Genomic DNA, 16,898 nt, shown 5'->3' on the forward strand with positions numbered 1-16,898 from the left:
TACAAACACACACACACACACACACACAGCTTAAGGCGATGTTAAAAAATAAAAGGATTACTCCATTGTGCCAGATAAACAGTTATTCTGACTCTGTTACGTACTTCATGTTAGTTCATGGAAGATACCTTCGAAGTACCTACTACATTTCATCGGGTGTTGAGGGACTGAATAATATTGGTGTAAAGTTGAATTTTTCTAACTGTAAACCAAATGGGCTTGATGAGAGCTCAGCTGACGTTAGGTCAGAAAGGGCCATCCATAAAGTGGTTCTGCAAATGCTGATGTCAACCGAGGACACACAATTAGAGGGGTCAAAGAATATAACCACCTCACTTGTCCTACTGCCCAGCCCTGTTTCACAGTGATTGGGGGCCAGCACCCCTTCAGGGAGTGTATGCATTGTAATGTTACCTATTCCTTCCCCACCCACCACCACACACACACTAGGCCATCAGCTTCTAGTTAGGTAGGATTCATTTTTGAAACCTGGTGCCCCAGTGCCATCCCTGGCACTTAACTATGTGTTCAATACATAATTTTGAATAAAGAAAACATGGTGAACAATACAGAGCAGGATCTCAGCAAATCCCAAATTGTGTGAAACTCGTATCGACCACAGGTGCCATGGGAGGTGGAGAAACATTCAGTGATGTGCCCACAGGCTCTGTTAAGCAGGCTACAGAGTGGAGTAAGATGCTACCACATCCCAAGGACCTCGCAGTCCCGTGATGGGGACAGATGCAAGAATGCCCCTGAGAACTGGAGAGGGGAAAAAGCTCACGCCAAAGGGGTGCGAAAAGCTTAGTAGGGAAGCGGCACTTGAGCTGAGTTTTGAGAGAAGGGTAAAGTGCCCCTGTGTGAAAAGGAGGAACATTCCAGGAAGAGGGAGCAACCAGGGCAAAGGCACAGAGGCCCCTGGGCCCGCTGGCGGAATGCCGGGCCGTTTCTTGAGAAATGCAGGACTGGACATAGCTGAGGGGGAGGACAGATGGTAAGGGCTTGGGCTCTCCTCCTCTGGATGAGGGAAAGTCCCAGGAGGAGTGTAAGCTGCCGAGTGCTTGAGAGATCACCCTGCAGGAGTGTGGATGGATTGGAGGTGGCTGGGCTAACGGGGCCACTTAGAAGAGGGTCATCAGATTTAACTTTTGCAGCTATTGTGGTGGGGGGCACAGGGGAAGGGCACCACTGCAAGCTGAGTTCTTTGAAGGTAGGGATGACGGAATTTGGTGACTGGCTGACTGGGGAGGGGGCTGGGAGGAAGGGGAGATTCAGGCTTATTCCTGGGTTTTTGCTTAGCCACTGACTACACTTGCTGATGCAGGGAATACAGCGGGAGGGGGAAGGAGGATTGGAAAGGTAAGGTCAGGAATTACTTTTGGACATTTGTTTCCAGGTGCCTGAGGAACATCTAAATCATCCGGTTATGTCTGAAATAAAGGAGAGATTATGCATATTATCGCCTCTACAGGTCTGGATCTATTGATAAAGGAGATTTGGGCAGGGAGGGCAAGAAGGAGTGCAGAGAAGAAAGCCGGGGGAAAGCATATAACTGGGGAAGGACAGGCCATGAGGAGAACTGGGAGCAAGTGATTTGCGGAAGAGGAATTTACCAGAAGCCACAGAGGGCCTGGGCGTGGGGGCTCACACCTGTAGTCCCAGCACTTTGGGAGGCTGAGGCAGGAGGATTGCTTGAGGCCATGTGTTCTAGACTGGTCTGGGCAACATAGTGAGGCCCTGTCTGTAGAAAAAGTTATAAGTTAGTTGGGAGCAGTTGTGTGTGCCTATAGTCCTAGCTACTTGGGAGGCTGAGGTGGGAGGATAACTTTAGCCCAGGAGTTCTAGACTGCAGTGAACTGTGATTGTACCATGGCACTCCAGCCTGGGCAACAGAGCAAGGCTGTCTCTTAAAAAAAAAAAAAAAAAAAAAAAAAGGAAGCCACAGAGAGAGGCCAGCTTAGGGCCCAGGGTCTTGTGGATTTGGTAATGGAGGTAAACACAGTGTGGGCTGATGCAATCAGTGTTTGCTGCCCTTGGGCGCTTCACTTCACGTGTAAGGGGCTCTGTAACATGATAGAGTTGGGCCAGTGAATTTGTCAAGTGTCTTCTGGCTGTTACCTTTGTCTGTGTGTGAACCCTTATTTTAGGCCATTTCTGTAGTTAGTGAGCAGGGCAGATGGAGTTCAGTCATTTTGCAGAAATGTTTCCGTTTGGATGATGAAACAAGCTCGATTGCTGAAGCTGGTGCACTCATCCCACTGGCATGGTGCTAGCTGAGAGCTTTGAAATACCTGAGGACACCTCTTGCCTATTTATAGAGGTTGCTTCTGTCTGCTGAATAGGGCTTTTTAATTAACTAGGAGGTGCATTGAGTGACACTGGCCATTTTTCTCTGCATACCAAGTCTATAACATCAAAGAAGAAATTTAAGATAAAAATTCTTTAACATCTTAGGCCAGGTGCTGCTGCTATTACCACTGCAAGGACGTGCGGCAGTCCAGTTGGGAAACGTTTGTTCTGCGTGTGTTCCGTGCCAGGTGTTGGCTATAAGATTCTAAGGTTTTGGAACTAGGCTACGACAATGAAACAACTTTCTCTGTTAGGGAAGTGTCCTGGGCCGTCAAGAATTGTCATCAAGAGCAGCAGGTTTTATGAGATACGTGGACCTATTTGGCATTTACCAGCCCCTGCCGCTCGGATAGAGGGACAGGGCTGGGCCCCAAGTGTGGGCTTTCCGGAAGAGCCAAGCGCCAGCTGCTCATATGGGATGGGTGGGGGTGGTGCAGGTGCCCTGCATGGGTTCCGCTGCCCTAAGGAGGGTGCCAAGGCCACGCCTCTGCGTGTCTGCCAGGGCTGGGCTCAGAGCCTCCCCGGCTTCCTGGGCACTCTGCCTATCACACAGCGATTCTAATATGATCACGTGTTCAGAACAGTCACACTTGTCAAAGCAAGGAGAGAACGCTTGAGCAATGTTCAAAAACGTATCTCCAGGGATAAAAAAAGAAAAAAAAATGAAAGCTTCATTTTCCTCCTTAGTGGGAAAGTCTGCCTTACTCACAGACTCTTCCTGAGTTGGTGTCTGTCGTGAAACATTCTTTGAAAGCATAGTAAAGTGAAGGATTTAATTTACAATAGTAGTACACATTTGCACAGAACCTCAAGTTTGTAGTGCATTTCATCATCTTTATGTGAATCTCATGGCAGCTCTTACAGGGAAAACAGGAAGAACTGGCCCCATTTTCTAAATGTAGAGACGGGAGGAGGTGAGATGGCTCACCTCTGCCAGCCGACTGGGAAGTGCAGAGCCCAGAAAGACAGCAAGTCAGGAGAGGTGGATCCAGGGAGATTTTCATTCTGCCACCCACCCCATCGATGGAAACACCGACATTATCAAGGCTGCGTTTAGATTTCAAAACAAAAACAAGGAAACATGCCAGGCTCGTAGTATGCTGTTGTTTTAACCAAAATGATATAGATCAAAGGGTGAGCAGCCATCAGTGCTGTGAGTGAAGCGCGATCCACACATCTTGTGTGTTTAGCAACCCAGGAGGTAGCTGAGCCTGGAAGTGACTTTCCTGGTATGTAGCAATTCAGAGAATACAAAACCACATTCATTATCTGAAATGGGCTCAGCTGCCTCTATGTTTTACCATATAGAGCTGGGAACTTTGATGTGTGTGGTGTGTGCGTGTTTTGCTGCATATGCAGATAATCTCCACAACTGGAGGCTTCAGCCTTGATGTTTACACACACACACACACACACACACACACCAGCAGATACATCACACACAGACTTCTCACCTGTTATGTTACTAACAGTGGTGCTGGTTTGTTTGAAAAGTATTTGAACTTATCAATAACCTTCCCCCAGAAGGCTCAGCATAGCTGTAGCATATGCTGTGTGTGGAAAATATAACCTAAGAAACACATTGGAATTGAATCGTGACCACTATTGCTATGAGACAGAATCCACAGTGATGAAGTGGGCGCTGGGGTCAGACTGCCTGCGTGTGGACCCTAGGTGAGTCACATAATAGCTGGGTGAATGGCCAAGTTTTCACCGTTTTTCCCTCATTTGGGAAATGGGATGATAATAGGAGCTATCCTGAAGGGTGGTGATGAGGATTAAATTAATAATATAGGTAAAGGCTTAGAACAGTGTGTGGCAGATGGTAGGTAAGCCCTTAATAAACATAAAATATCATTATTTGTCTCCATCATTTGAGATATATCTCACATCTTATCCAGAGGACTCCCAAACACTCGTGCCTTCCCTTCTCTCTCCTGTCTCTGGATTCCCCTACAAGTCAGTTTTGTACCGTGCAGTCTCACATATGACGGACATGCAGCATTACTTAGCTCCATGAATGATTCATGTGTCTTAATGTTGCTTCCCCAACAGACTCTAAATTCCTTGATGGCAAGAACCCTGTAACTGGCTTTTGTTAGATTTCCACAACTCAAGACCCAGTCCAGGGCAACTGTTGGACCCTTAAACATCTTTCATCACTAGCTGTGTTCATCACTAGGAAAAAGTAGGAAAAATCCAGTGTTGTGGGATTGTAAGTGGGTATTAGATCCAGCAGCTGAAACTTAAGATGTGAAGATGTATATTGACACAGATGTGCACACAAAACGTTTGTAGCAGCTTTATTGATAATAGCCAAAAACCAGGAACAACTTGGATGTCCTTCAACAAGGGAAGGGTGACCCAGCCAGTGATGCATCCATCACACCATGGATTGCTGCTCGGCAATGAGGAGGCACAGACTCGATACAGGAACCAGCTTGGGTGACGCTCCAGAGAACTGCACTGAGTGGAGAAGGGCAGTCCCACTGTGTGATTCCGTTATTATTACATTCTTGAAGTGACAGAATTATAGAAAGCAGAACAGAGGAGTGGCTGCCAGAGTTTAAGGAGGGAATGGAAAAGGGGGGAAGAGCAGTGTGCGGGATCCTTGAGATGGAAGTGTTTTGTGTCGTGTTGGTGTCTGTCAGTATCCTAGCTGTGATACTGTACCATTGTTTTGTAAGATGCTGCCATCGGGGGAAACCGGGTAAAGTATATGAGGACCTCTCTGTATGATTTCTTACAACTGCATGTTAATTTACAGTGGTCTCAAAACATTTAATTACACAAAAAACCCACATACATTTAAAATAGTCCCAACAGAAGCAGAAAAAGTAGACCAGGCTTCCCACTGTTGGGAGAAACATGGCAAACCTCTTCGAGAAGGATTTTGTATATTTTTTATTTTCTGGTTTTGGTTTTTTTTGTTTTTTTTTTTTGAGATGGAGTCTTGCTTTGTCACCCAGGCTGGAGTGCCGTGGCGTGATCTCGTCTTATTGCAACCTCTGCCTCCTAGGTTCAAGCAATTCTTCCGCCTCAGCCTCCTGAGTAGCTGGGATTACAGGCACCCGCCACCACACCCGACTACTTTTTTTTGTGTTTGTGTATTTTTAAGAGAGATGGGGTTTCACCATGTTGGCCAGGCTGGTCTTGAACTCCTGACCTCAGGCGATCCACCCACCTCGGCCTCCCAAAGTGCTGGGATTACAGGCGTGAGCCACTGCACCCGGCCAGATTTTATTTTTTGGGAATAAAATGTATCGATTGTCCTTTAACACTTTTGTTTATATTAGTATTTACTCCTTGGAGTATAATAGTAGCAGTGTTTAGTTATGTTAAATGATGATTGTTTAATACAAACAAGATTCCTCTGTTTTCAAAAAGATATATATGGAGAGAAAGAGAGACAGGGTCTCACTCTGTCACCCAGGCTGGAATGTAGTGGCGCAATCATGGCTCACTGCAGCCTTGACCTCCCAGGCCTAGGCAGTCCTCCTGCCTCAGCTCCAAGTAGCTGAGACCAGGCATGCGACACCCTGTCTGGATAATTTTATTTATTTATTTGTAGAGACGGGGTCTCACCATGTTGCCTAGACTGGTCTTGACCTCCCGGGCTCAAGCGACCGTCCCACGTTGGCCTCCCAAACTGCTGGGATTAGAGGAGTGAGCCACTGCACCTGGCCAATACTATATATATATATAAAAAATGTATATATGGTGATATGTGTATACACAGTATATATCATAATGTATTTATTGCATTATTATATATTACATTGTATATAATACTATGTGTGTGTATATGTATATATTTCTTATAGTTACTTAAATTGGGGGAATAATTTAGAGAAAATCTTTTCCAATTCTCTCACATATTCAAAAACTCAGAAGTGACCCAAGGTTACACAGCTAGTTGGCAGCCTTAACAAGGGTTAGAACCCCATCATCTGAGAATCCAGTCCTGTATTTTATACACAATTGTATTTTATAAATGCAGCACAATTAAATGTACATAGAGGAATATTCTGAGTTACTGCAGTTACCCTGCTTGGTACTGAGATGACTCATTGCCACCCAGAGGGGTGCCCCTGCTCCGTTGATGGGTGGCAGCTGCCCATGGAGAAGTGAAGAAACCAGGGTGCTGGATGTGCTCACCCTAGAAGCACATGTAGCACCCGAGTAGGGAAGGACAGGCTAACACTTGGAGAACTGGCAAAGAAAAAACAAAGAAGAAGGAAAAGTTTAGAGCAGAACTGGGATGAGAACCAGCTCTCCAGGCTCAAACCAAGACCTCTCCGATGGGGCACCCCAGAAGTGGGCACCCTTAATGTGAGCTTTTCATCCGTGCTAAGTTGAAAGCACTTATGTACCTCACCACTAAGTGGGAAGCCAGGCTAGAGACGGAGAGATGGGAATGTAAATGTTCTGAACAGCAATTCCTATCCTGGGACCGTGGGCAATGTCCCTCCTTCCTACTCTCTTGCCTCAGTTTACCCACGAGGTGCTTTATTAGCCAGAAAAGCCATTGCAGCTTTTGCTGTAATCTATCTGTGGAGACTGAACACACACACGCAAACTGAAAACATCATGCTTACAAAATGAGGATTGTGCAGATTGCTGTTGAGGCTGGCTAACCAACGGCAAATGTGAAACAGACCCAGATAATTTCCCCAGGCTTATTAAATTGATTCCTGCTTCCCCATGAGTGGTGGTGGAGATGCTGGCTGCAGGGAACAGACACAGGGAAAGAGTGGTAAAAACTTCGCTTTTTGGTATGTTGCACAAACAGCCCCCACTGCCAAGTGAGTCAGAACTTCCGAACAGCATAATTTTAGTGCCCTTCTTGTGGTTCTCTCTCTGGGCTGCTTCTGAAAGGAAGGTCTCAGGGCGGGGTTTCCTGTGTTCAATTCCAGAGATGACAAAGGGGCTTTTCCCCCAATCCTTTGCCAGATTTTTTTTCCAGATAGGTTTTCATGTCCACCCCCTTCTGTAGCTGCAGGTAATGCTGAGGACTAAGGCACTGTGGACTTCCTAGTTGCAAACTGCCCCATCCCTTCGTATTGCTCACTCAACTTCTGTTTTTCTTCCATATGGACTACTTTGGAGAGGAAAAAGACTGGCATCAAATAAAAAATAGGGTTCTGTTTTTGATGTAATGTTTATGTCAGGCTTAAGAAAAGTAATGGATGGCCGGGCATGGTGGCTCACACCTGTAATTCCAGCACTTTGGTAGGCCAAGCGGTCGGATCTCTTGAGGTCAGGAATTCGAGACCAGGCTGGCCAACATGGTGAAACCCTGTCTCTACTAAAAATACAAAAAATTAGCTGAGCGTGGTGGTGCATGTCTGTAGTCCCAGGTATTCAAGTGGCTGAGGCACGAGAATTGCTTGAATCGGGGAGGTGGAGGTTGCAGTGAGTCAAGTTTGCACCACTGCACTCCAGCCTGGGTGATAGCACGAGACTCTGTCTAAGAAAAGCAATGGAATGGGAGAGTATTCTGAAAAGCAGCAAGCCCTGTAAAGCCCAAGATAATAACAATCACATTGATAATAATAAAACTATCTGCACAGTATTTTGCATTTCATGAAATATGTTTATCACATGTGTTTTCACCCATGAAAAATTGTTACTATCCCCATCTAACATGAGAAAAACCAATGTTGTAAGAGGTCACATTCAGTGTAAGATTACACTGTATGTGTACACTGTATGTGTAAGTCAGTCTTACATTGTAAGATTCACTCAGCTAAATAAGTAGCAAAGCTTGACCAGGAAAGTGAATATCTCCCCTGCTCTGAACTGGTGCTCTGCACTGCACCAGCAGCAGGAAGGACAGTTCGTCTCTGTGCACCATGGTGCCCTGACACAGAATTATTACACCCCGACCTTCTTGGAGGTAGTAGTCTGTGCCTCATTCGTCCTCGTATTCCCAGAGGCTGGCACATAGTAGATACGCAGGAATGTTTGACGAAAGACTGAATAGCTGTGTGCCAGAAACTGCAGCAGTCATACCATTCCCAGAACCATAACATAACAGCTCACCTGAGCTGGGTGCTCAAATACCAGGCACAAAACCATACAAGATAAGCTCCTATTATTAGATCTATTTAACAGAAAAGGAAACCAAGTATGAGTAATCAGCTGAAAGTTGCAAATTGGGCACTTTGTCACTAGAGCCTGAGCTCCCAACTATACTCAGCTATCTCTTCCTGCAGGACATGGAGTTACGGCGGCCTGCTCCACCCTCGGAGCAGCCTGGGGGAGCCATCTCTCTCCTTGTGCAAATCACCTGCCTGCTTTGTGCCTTGGTTTCCCTTGTCAGGCGAAACTCATTAAACTTTTCCTAACTACCTGGAGGATGTTTGCAGAGATTTAATGAGGAGACACATTTGAAAGCATTCTGAAAAGCAAAAAGCATGATCCAGATGCAGGCATTATAATCATTGTTACTCACCGCCTGCACCTGCAGTTTGACTGTGGTAACCTCAAGGCCTGCGGCAGCACTCCTAATTGAGTCACAGTGATAATAACACGTATAATAGCATACTTGGAACCAGTCAGTCGCAGGGAGATGGGAGGGGTCTTGTGTATGTCTTCAGCAATGCTGTGAATAATTACAGCTTAATAAATGGGATCTAACTAAGATGTGTGGGTCTACCTCAGAGTGAATCCTGGGGTTTGGCTAATTCTTCTACCTCCCTCTCAATTTCGAAAAGACATACGCACACACATACACTCCATTAACTATCTTGTCCTGCTTTACAATTTAATCTCTTAGGATACTGACTTTTACACGATCTGTTCTGCAAACATCTGACATCCCTGCTAAGAAACAAAAAAGGAAAACGGCATCCCGGAAGCACTGGATTTGGGTCAGTTACTAACTCCTCATCTGTAAAATCGCTAGCCGCACCTAAATTGTGATGACTGGAGTTCACGTAAAACCTAGTTTTACAACTTGTATCCCTCATTAGTGGCGCTCATCTGATCCAGAGCCGGTGGAGTCAATCATGCAACTATGTAATTACACGGAAAAAGATAAGAACTGGGGCCCAGGGCTGTTCAAAGCCGGGCTGGATGCACAGGAAGGCCAGTGACTGCTGACCTGGGAGGAGAGGGAGAGAGCGCCAGGGTGCAAAGGCTTCCAGCCACCAAGCAGTAGGAGTTTGGCAGAAGACTGTGGAGCAAACCCCAGGCCAAGGCAACCTCATGTGCACAGGCACAGAGGCAGATACGGTTTAGACATTCTGGGACAAGGTTAAAGGGTTGGCATGGCTGGAGCAGGGGTTGGGAGGACGGGAGGATGTTTCTGCTGGATGGGGAGGGAGAGGGGAGGAGCATTCTGAGGCCTTGGGTTTGTTGGGGGTTCACATTATGCCTGGTGATTCACATTCCTTGCGACTCCCGGACTGTGGGCCCGAACTGTGGAGTGGGAGAGGATGGGCAGGGTGCCAGTCCCCCCGCCCCAACCACCCCGCCCTTTCTTCCCGCGTGAGGCTAGCTGATGGGTGTCATTTTCTTCTTGGATTTCGCGCCTCTGGGCGATGTGCCCCTTCCTAGGCCCCCACCTCTGCTCTGAGAGGGCAAGATCTGCCGGCGTCCTAATCCCTTTTCCAAGTCTGGACGCACAGATCCAACTTTCCCGGGGGAGAGGCAGCTCCGCGCCATTCCCTAGAATGAGAAAAGGGACGGTGGCTGTGTGTGTGTCGGGAAGACAGACAGGGGCCAGGGCTCCGGGCTGCTTTCCAGGCCACCGTGGACAGGACACCCCCTTAACCCCCGCCCCGGGTCCGCGACAGGGAGCGGTAAGGCTCTTCCTAGGCCCTGGTACCCGGGGCCACGCAGGGTGTCCGCCGGGTTGGGGTTGCGCACCCGGGGCCTCCGTTGAGCGCGTGCGGAGAGGGGCGCGGCCTCTCCCGCGGGGCCACCGGGCGGGCCCCGGCGGGGGCGGGGGTACTCGTGGTGTCCGGGCCCGCCCCAGCCCTGCCCCGCCCCGGAGCCGCCCGGGACTCAGGGAGGAGGGAAGGAGGCTCGGCCCCAGCTACCCGCGGCGCCGCGCTCCTCCACGCTCCGGGCGGGTAAGTGGCACGGGGCCGGAAGGCCAGGCCGGGGGCCGGGGGCCGGGGCCTGGGCGGGTGGGGTCCTCAGTCCCCGGCCCAGCTCTGACACAGCCCCGGGGATCCGGGGCGCCGAAAGTCTGGGGGACCTGGGGAGGCGCGCCCAGCGCGGGGGCGGGGGCTCCGGCGTGACAGCTGCGGGCGGGCGGGTATTTTTAGTTTAAATCCAACCGTTCCGTGCTGGCTGCGAAATTCCCGAGCCTTTCCTTTTAACCCCGGGGAGCTTCGGCCCGCAAGAAAAAGCCCTAAAGCCCGGGGCAGCACGTCCCAGGCTGGCCGGGTGCCTCCTCGGGGCTTCCCTCTGCCTCCCCTAGGGGCGGGCTGACCTGTCACCAAGGATTGCGCGCGGCGGGGCCCCGACCCGCTCCTGGCGACCGCGAGCGCGCTCAGTAGTGTCTGGGAGAGCAGAGCAGGCGGCGAGGAGGGGAAGTCCAACCCCGAATGCTCAGTTTTGTTCAGACGCCTCTTGGCTGTGCAAACTTGACAAGCAGCTCAACCTCTCTGAGCCTCATTCCCACATTTCTAAAGGGGAGGGCAGTGAGGCCAGAGATGGCTTGCAGGGCCTGAGAGAGCCTCAGATGGATGTTGACTTCCCTTGGGGTCTTGGGATCTTGACCCCAAACAGCAGACCCATTGATGTGGCCCATTGGTCAACCCAGGAGCAGTGTCCTACACCGCCCAGCCGACTTCTGCTTCAAAACTGGAAGCCAGGGCCTCCAGCCTGGGCGGGGTGATAATGAATATTTTTAGTTAACCACTTTGGCCCTGAAGCTCCAACCGTGGGCTGCCCTGGGACTCTTTCCCAGGTCCCTGGTCACCCCTTTCAACTCTGAAGAGTTACCCTTATCCCAGCACTGGGTGCAGGGGCTGTCTACAGCCAAGGGCTGCTAGTGGGATAACCTGATGTGTCTTGGGGGCATGCCCCATCCCACGTGAATGAGGGCATGAGGAGAATGGACCGTCCTCCCAGAAAGGAGAGCATGTCAAAATCACTGCCCTTCTGAGCTTGGCAGGACAGCCTCCCTCATCCACCAAGAGAAGCAGAAACAGACCCAGAGAGGGGGAGTGATTTGCCCAGAGCCACACTGCCTGGCTCTCTTAAAGGGCCTGGCCTTGCCGCCTGCACTTCCAGGGCAGCTAACAGCCCACAGGAGTCAGGAGCTGGGAGGTGGGAGGGGCGTACCAGTGCCAACGAGCTGTTTTGCTCAGTTTCCTGTCACTGTGCCCCAGCGGGACGCTCCAGCACATGTGGGTCTGCACATTCCTCAGGCCGGACAGCACTCGGCAGGCTGACAGCCACAGCTGTGCCAAGCCTGCTGGCCCCGGGCGTTGTTTTCAACCAGAGAGGCCCCTCTGGGGGTGGCTGAGCGGGAAGTGGGCTGGGATGTCTTATTTCTGGAACTTGTGTCTTGCTGGGGGTCCTGAGGAGAAGACCTGAGGATGTGTTGGTGGCACAGAGGGAAGTGGTGAGAATCCAGGCTCAGGTTTCTGCCTCCAGGTACAGTCTGGCACCTGGCACCTGGCTCCCTGCAGGTACACTTCAGGGTGAGTTGGAGTCCTTTCTGTCTCCATGGGAACAACCCTCCTGCCCCGGTGCTTTGCATGCTCTCCAGCAGCCATGGACCTGGCCATGCCTGGGCAGCCCCTTTGCCTTTGTGACGCAGCCTGGAGCAGGCTGCCGGGGGCTCTGGCTTGGTGGCCCCGGGAGGCAAGACTGGGCAGGCCCAGCTCAACCTTAAAATCACCCTGGAGGCTTTGGGAACCCACTGGGCAGCTAGGTCTCCTGCACTGTCCAGCTGTTAGGAATGAGGGCAGTCAAGTTGGATTGCCTGAGTCCAGTCCTGCCTTAGCCAGCTCCTGGCTGTGTAGCCTTGGGAAAGTTGCTTCACCTTTCAGAGCTTCAGCATCCTTCCCCATGGAAAGGGGCTAACCATAGCACTGCAGGCGTTGCCTTGCTGGGCGTCATGAGCACTAAACGAGCTTTGTCCTGATCAGCATCTCATATGATGTCAGACACAGCACATGTGAGAAGGTGTCACAGTTTGAGGCGAAGCGGCCTCATCAGGATACCTGGGTTCCCCTCTGCTCTGCCCCTCCTCTCCCTACCTTGATTTCCCCTTGTCTGTCAATGGTGAGTGGTCCTGGCTCACCCCCCTCACAGTCCTTCCAGCACTGAAAGCTGGCCCTTGGCCCCAGGGAAGGCAGGAGGTTCTAGAGAAGCTACAGAGGGACTCAGATGTGTCAATGGGGTCTTCCAAAGCACTTCCTGCCTCTCACCTCCTAGGATCTGGCAGCAGGCAAGGCTGTCACTGCTGGCCCGTTTACAGATGAGGAGGCTGATATCTGTGGCTGGATGTGGTAGAGCCAGGATTAGAACTCAGGGCTTTTGACCTGATGCTCTTCCTGATACCACACGGCCTCTCCTAGACAATCCAAGGACAATGTTGTACATTCATCACTGGAAAAACAGTACCGACCAGACAGGATGCTTATCTTCATTAGGTCATCAGTACTTGCTGGAAAATAATATGGATTCTGAATATATATATATTCCTAAAGCAGCCCGACTGGACCACAAAGATAGGAACCCAGGAGCAATAGTGTTTCCTGACCCTCCCATCCCAAAAGGAACCTTTGCTTTAGGACTGAGGGATGATGTTCTGGGGCTGAGCAGCTATGAAGGGGATGGGAGACAGCTTCGGGAAGCTGATGCCTTAATTCTGTCCTCTCTAAATACTTCCCTTTCGGGCTTGCTGTGAGGATAAGTGAGGTAACTGGGGATGATGCTTAGCAGAACGCCCGGCATGGTGGGGGCACACCATAAATAGGACTGATGGTTTTTATTATTACTCACCTTCTGCTATCACTGTAACACCAGAGTGCAGCCTGGATCTCTCACCTGGGTTTCTAGGCTGCAGTTGCGGCATAGAGAAACCTAGCATCTCCATGGAGAACTGCTAAGGCAATTGTAAAAGCTCAAAACACAAGCACACTAAGCAATGAGTTATTTAGTGACACCTAGCTGAGAAGTAAAATGATGACAAAAAGCAAGAAGGTGATTCTCTTGAATAAAAGCCAAGCATTGCCGCATGTGCTGAGGAAAGGTGAGAGAGGGCCAGGAGACTCATGGGGGGCAGTTGCAAAGGAAATCACTTTGTAGTTATTGGATGATTACATGTATGTGTTATACATGCGTTTATACATCGATTCTATTTCACAAAGTTAAGCCAGTTTGAAAAAGAAAAAGGCAAGGGAATGATAATGCAAAATCAAGGTGGTTATCTTTGGGGAGAAGTGGGTAATTGATCAGGGAGATGCCTGTTTCACTCTTAGTGGGATCCATTATGTTCTGTTTCTTCAGTCCAGTGGTAGGCTTGTGGGTGTTGTTTTTAATTTTAATATTTATTTATTTATTTGAGACAGAGTCTCACTCTGTTGCCCAGGCTGGAGTGCAGTGGCGCGATCTTGGCTCACAGCACCCTCCATTCCCCAGGTTCAAGCGATTGTCCTGCCTCAGCCTCCCGACTAGCTGAGATTATAGGCATGTGCCACCATGCCTGGCTAAGAGTGTTATTTTTAAATATTTTTGTGCTTCACCATTTGCAAATAGGAGTCACATATATTACATTACATATATATATAATCTTACATAATACCAATTAAATTAAAAGATCATCTGGAGCATTTTCAGATGCTTTCTTAGAAAATCTGCCTCTCTCCTCAGATTCAAATGTTAATCTGGCTGGATTTAAAAAATAAAGCAACAAATCCTGTTGTATGACACATACTTCTCTTTAATGTAGGAGACATAATCTCCCTCTTCCCAAATCATACAATGAGCAAGATAACAATAACACTTTATAACCTCAGGTGATCAACAGGATTTGTAAAGTTCCTGGCCTAATGATTTATGCTTCTGAATCATAAAATCCTGAAATATTTGAGCTGGGAGGAACCTCAGGTCACCTGGACCAATCTGCTGGTTTTATAACAAAAGGAAGTGTCCCAGCCAAGGGCAACACTGGCACACACGTAGGGAAGACACTTCTCTCCAGACTGCCACACCTGTGTGACTATCATGAGGATACCACCCGACAGACAGACCAGTGTGAGTCCTGGGTCACTAGCCTCCTCCTTAGGGCAGTCAGGGAGAGAGACGGGAAGTATGCATGAGATTAAACTGATAGGATCATTTTATTTATTTATTTTATTTTTATTTGTTATTTTTTATTTTTTTTGACATGGAGTCTTGCTCTGTCTCCCAGGCTGGAGTGCAGTGGTGTGATCTCGGCTCACTGCAACCTCTGCCTCCCAGGTTCAAGCAATTCTCCTGCCTCAGCCTCCTTAGTAGCTGGGACTACAGGCACGTGCCACCATGCCCAGCTAATTTTTTTTTTTTTTTTTTTTTTTGTATTTTTAGTAGAGACAGGGTTTCACCTCATTGGCCAGAATGGTCTTGATCTCCTGACCTCATGATCCGCCCACCTCGGCCTCCCAAAATGCTGGGATTACAGGCTTGAGCCATCATGCCTGGCCCAGGATCATTTTATTTTTTAAAAGTCAGAGGAGAGTTACATTTTACAATGGAACCACACATTTCTAGAACTTATATGAACAGAGACATCCTCAAAGAAAACATATAAGCAGTGCCTAGAATCTTCTTTCCTACAGGAAGTCCTCTTAGGAAAGAGCTCCCCTTACTCATCCTATTTTTGGCTGGCATATTTGATCGCCAAAACAATTGAGTGCTGCAGGTATGGTTATTTCCATTTTTCCGTGGGGGAAACAGGTTCAGAGAGGTTCAGTGCCTTGACCCAAATCACTCAGCAGGTGAAGATGGAGCAGGACTTTCATCCAGAGGGGGAGTAGAAGAGATGAGCCATTTTTGTTTTCAGTGCGCTGTGCTGTGAGCACATTCTTCACTCCTTAGATGCTGAAATTCCGCAGCCCGGCCCAGCCTGGGCGGGCCGTGGGGAAATGCCCTGGTGGAGGACAGTTGGGTGGTGGCTTTCCAGCTGTCAGATCACAGAGACGATCTAGAGGCTAAAGCTCTGCCTCTGCCTTGCTGCTCTCCTGCAAGGAAGCCCACTGCCTTTGTGGCATGGGCAGTGGTGAGTCGGGAGTTGGGAGAATCCATCCCATGTTGGTCCTGCAATTTTTTTTTTTTTTTTTTTTGAGATGGAGTCTCACTCTGTCACCCAGACTGGAGTGCAATGGTGCAATCTCGGCTCACTGCCACCTCCGCCTCCCAGGTTCAAGCAATTCTCCTCCCTCAGCTTCCCGAGTAGCTGGGATTACAGGTGCCTGCCACCACGCCTGGCTAATTTTTGTATTTTTAGTAGAGATGGGGGTTTCACCATGCTGACCAGGCTGGTCTCGAACTCCTGACCTCAGTCAATCTGCCCGCCTCGGCTGGGATTACAGGCGTGAGCCACCGTGCCCGGCCATGTGCTGCACATTTTGATTCTTGGCCACTTTCTTCTCTCATCAAAGGTATTCTTCCTGCCCTCCCTCTGCAGAAGTGCCTGTCACAGACAACAGGCCTCCAAGGGACAGATGTTCCAGGACTGCTTAGCTTCAGATGATGGTTTTCCTAATGCACGGTTGCTGTGTCCCAGCATGGGTGCTCCCCTGGGCAGTGGAGGACTGGGCCCAGGTCTCAGCCCTTGCTGTCTACCCTCTGCTCTGTGAATCCATTTCTTGGCCAGTTGCTGCACTGTGAATCCGTTGTTTCCCATCTAACGGGGTTGGTGATACCTCCCCGTGGGGCAGGGCTTAGTAAGGACCTAATGACAGAGAACTTCACATGGGTAAGGCAGCTTTCGGAGACTAGAAACAAACCCTCATGTACATGCCCAGAGAGACTGTGTGTGGGCGCTGGAGAAGTATTTAGGAGTGACAGCTGCAGCGGAAACAGCCCGAGCCTCAGAGATGATTTACGCTTATACTTTTACATATGGGGAAACCGAGTCTCCACAGCCGAAATGGTTGGCTCAAGTCTTGCAGGTGCTTCAGGGCCAAGATGGTATCTCCTAACTCCCTGACCAGTGCTCTTACCTTACAACCACCTTCCCCAAGAGTTTGTTTCATTGATATTTGTGGTGTAACACAACTTGGGATGGCTGCTTGATGAAGATGAAATGGCAGCGTTCAGCCCGTGTGGTCATCACCAAGGCGTGGACAGAACAGGGTGGGCCACCATGGCTGGTTGGACTCTAATTTAAGCCAACAGTTTTATTTGAGATCTGAAAAGGACTGAGCCCCTCCCAAGTGACACTTGCTGAAATAATGCAGCCGGCTGACTCACTGGGGTAGCCTCATTCCTTAAGGATGGGAGGAGCCTGCATTTGACCTTCACCTGGGCTGGTCTCTGTTTCCTGCCCTTTAAAGAAAGAGGTTGAGATTAGGAGATTTCTAAGGTAACCTTGA

At 49.3% G+C, this 16,898-nt stretch overlaps 1 protein-coding gene across 5 annotated transcripts in view; it reads left to right on the forward strand.

The window, feature by feature from the left end:
- Positions 1-2,771: 2,771 nt before the first annotated feature.
- Positions 2,772-16,898, forward strand: part of LOC105467472 (spectrin repeat containing nuclear envelope family member 3) — a 113,662-nt gene continuing 99,535 nt past the window's right edge. Inside the window, exon 1 of one of the 5 annotated variants that reach the window (XM_011717087.2) lies at positions 2,772-4,023. The gene's annotated coding sequence lies outside the window, so the exon portion shown is untranslated. Of the gene's footprint in view, positions 4,024-10,325; positions 10,431-11,858; positions 12,015-16,898 lie in introns of those variants that run through there. The other 4 variants (XM_011717086.2, XM_011717085.3, XM_011717088.3 and 1 more) reach the window with 4 other exon arrangements.

Source organism: Macaca nemestrina, chromosome 7, assembly GCF_043159975.1.
Source record: "Macaca nemestrina isolate mMacNem1 chromosome 7, mMacNem.hap1, whole genome shotgun sequence".
Lineage (NCBI taxonomy): Eukaryota > Metazoa > Chordata > Mammalia > Primates > Cercopithecidae > Macaca > Macaca nemestrina.